Here is a 3,083-nt window from a genome sequence, read left to right on the forward strand (position 1 = left end):
CCTGCATGCCCCCCAGTGGGGATTGGGCCCACAACCTGGTATGTGCCCTGACTGGGAATCAAACCAGTGACCTCTTCGTGCATGGGTCTATGTTCAGCCAGTGAGCCACACAGGCGGTGCAACTATATAACTCTTCTTAATAAAACAATGCAAGCATCTTCATGTACTTATGACAACTCTCAGAAGAATGGGACTTTCAGCAATTCATCTGTTGGAGGAGAAACTCATGGAAAAGTAGGTAAGGGCAAATTTGTGCAGTAGTCTAAATTACTTACAGTAGTACATTTAGCTTTTGTGCAAGAACTAGAAGCTTATTCTAAAGGGATATGTGTGGATTTTTGCAAATTGTTGGATAGTGATGATAGCCTACCTATGTGTTTGGTTAAGTGGGTCATACACAATTGAAAAATTTTAAATAACTCATATGGAGATCTATAATTTTGGAAGGACTTCTAGAACTCCAAAGAATGAATAAAGGTAGTATGCAGATGGTCCTAAAAGACATAACACAAAAGTTTTGAAGGGACTAAAATAGAATGTTTAAGACAATATTTGAGGAAGATTACCAGTGTAGGGCCAGACAGTCCTGGTTAAGTGGGCACTGGTTAATTCAGCTCATAATACGATGCTGAATTTGCAGAATCTTAGTGAAGGAAATTAACTTCAGTTTCATCCAGTTGGCAAAGAACTTTGAGGATTTTCATAGAAAGTGGCAGAGAACAGACCATGATCTGGGGAAATACAATCATCTTTTGATGAAAGCAGAAACTGAGCATAGCTCTCTCTGTGTTAGACTGAAGCTTGCTTGCAATCAGGTGGATGTAGAGATCAAATGGAGACAGCAAGCTGAGCCCAACTGTGAAAAACTGGAAAAACAGATTCAGCTGATTTGAGAGATGCTCACGTGTGACACACCTGGCAGCCTTCAACTAAATGAGGAGCAAAAATCAGCTCTTGTCTTTTCTCGGCAGAGGCCAACCATCCATGGCAATGCTGAGAACAAAAGACTGTCAACCATTGATGGATCTGGTTCCATTTTATCAGATATCAGCCTTGACAAGACTGATGAATTGCTGGATTGGGATTCTTCTTTGGAAAAGATTTTCAAACTAAAGAAGAGAGAAAAAGGCACTCCAGTCGCCAACATTAGATTGATGGTCCCCTTGGACCTATAAAGAAAACTTGTTCCATTGAATCCACAGTAGACCAGGAGAATGAATCCATAGTTGCAAATATACAGTGACTGTCCCCAGTGATGATGTGCCCATTGAAGCTACATCCACTAATGAAACTGTGCCATATTGAACAAGAAACTAAAGGAAAACAGGTACTTTACCACCTTGGAACAGTGACTCCACCTTGAGCAGTAGGCAGCTGCAACCAAATCTGAGACAGACCATTCCAGCACTCCACAGGGTAATAAATAACACATCTGCATGACTTTGTCTCTAAGATGGTTACTAAACCCATCTTGTGTTCCATGTGGAAAGCGAATAAAATTTGGCAAGCGGTTTTTGAGGCGTTGAGATTGTCATGTGGTCTCTCTTCCAGAATGTGGGGACCATTGTTCCCTCTCCTGGATATTAACACTTGTTAATATTGGACAGGGATGGTTTCAGATTATGTGTCTCAGGCTTCTTCAGTGGTCCCCTCCTTATTGTCCACTGTAAAAATTAGATTGAGCAGAGCAGGCTGACCGAAATAGGCCTGTATCAGATATCAGGCCGGGACCAAAGAACTGAAAGAGAAATTTCTCAGAGGAAAAACTGTACCTCCCCTTAGCAAAGTGGATGGCATCTATGCTATCTGTAGCTTCCTGAAAGACTTCCTTAGAAATCTCAAAGAACTCCCTCTGACCTATCAGCTAAACAAGACCTTCATGGAAGCTGCAGAAATCACAGTTGAGGAAAACAATGTAGCTGCCATGAACCAAGCTGTTAGTGAACTGCCATAGGCCAACAGAGAAAATTGGCTTTCCTCAGATTCACCTGCAGAGAGGGGCTCAGAGCCCAAACACTGACATGGATGCTGCCAATCTGGCTAAGGTCTTTGGACCTAAAATAGTTGCCCACGCTGTGCCCAACCCAGATCCAGTGACAGTGTTATGGGACAATCAAGAGTCAACCAGAACTGGTAGAATGCTTGCTTTAACTGCCCTGGATTACTAGAGTCAGTTCATGATGGTGGAACAAGAGAACTTTGACCAAATGCATGTCATTGAAAACTCAAATACCTTTTCAACACCACAGACACCAGATATTAAAGTGAATTTAGGGGAATGTGGCAACCCCTGAGCACCAGCTTCTGAAGACTCCTTTATCCAGCTCCTTATCACAGAGGGTCTGCTCCACCCTCACAAGGAGCATGCCCAGATTTGGGAGCAAAAGCAAGTCTGCTACCAACCTAGGATGAAAAGGCACCTGTTTTGCTTCTCCAATGCTCAGGTAAAGTCATGTCTCCTGTTACTTCCAATATTTACTGACTGCAAGGTTGGGCACAGCCGTACTTTTTGCTCTGTAGACTTCTGTACTAGTTACTACTTTTAGCATTCTCCAGGCTTTTAATCAAATGCATGGGGTTTTTATTAAAACTATATATATCTCCAAAAAAATATTTGAAGTACCAGTTCAAGTTTAAAATATGAATCCCATGAGGTTACCAGCCTATGCAATTAGTCTGAATAAAGATATTTTTTTGTGCTCTGTTGAGGTATCAGTAGTTGCCTATGACTCTTCAGAATGACAGCAGAAAAAGATATTTTCTTTTTTTAACTTTTCATGCAATGAGTTCACAGGGAAAGAATCCAGCTGATAGTTAACAGGTGGATCATAATAAACTATTACTTATAGATTCTAGAGAATTTCTAAGGGTCCTGATAGGCATTGGTATATTTCCTACTTTTATTGTATGTGTTGTTATTGAAGCAATGATCAAGAATGTTACAAAAAATAGAAGCCATGTGAATTATTTTAATTTGGAGCACACATATATATTTTCTCAGCTTAAGCGACTTACTTTGCAATGCCTATGATATACTGATCAGCTAAAAGCATATTATTCGGACATGTTTTATTCATTCTCAC

General features: G+C 40.7%; 1 pseudogene; it reads left to right on the forward strand.

Annotated features, from left to right (window-relative positions):
• Positions 1 to 649: 649 nt before the first annotated feature.
• LOC118622935 lies at positions 650 to 2,448 on the forward strand (annotated as a pseudogene).
• The last annotated feature ends 635 nt before the right edge of the window (positions 2,449 to 3,083 follow it).

This window comes from Molossus molossus, unplaced genomic scaffold (genome assembly GCF_014108415.1).
Source record: "Molossus molossus isolate mMolMol1 unplaced genomic scaffold, mMolMol1.p scaffold_m16_p_9, whole genome shotgun sequence".
Lineage (NCBI taxonomy): Eukaryota > Metazoa > Chordata > Mammalia > Chiroptera > Molossidae > Molossus > Molossus molossus.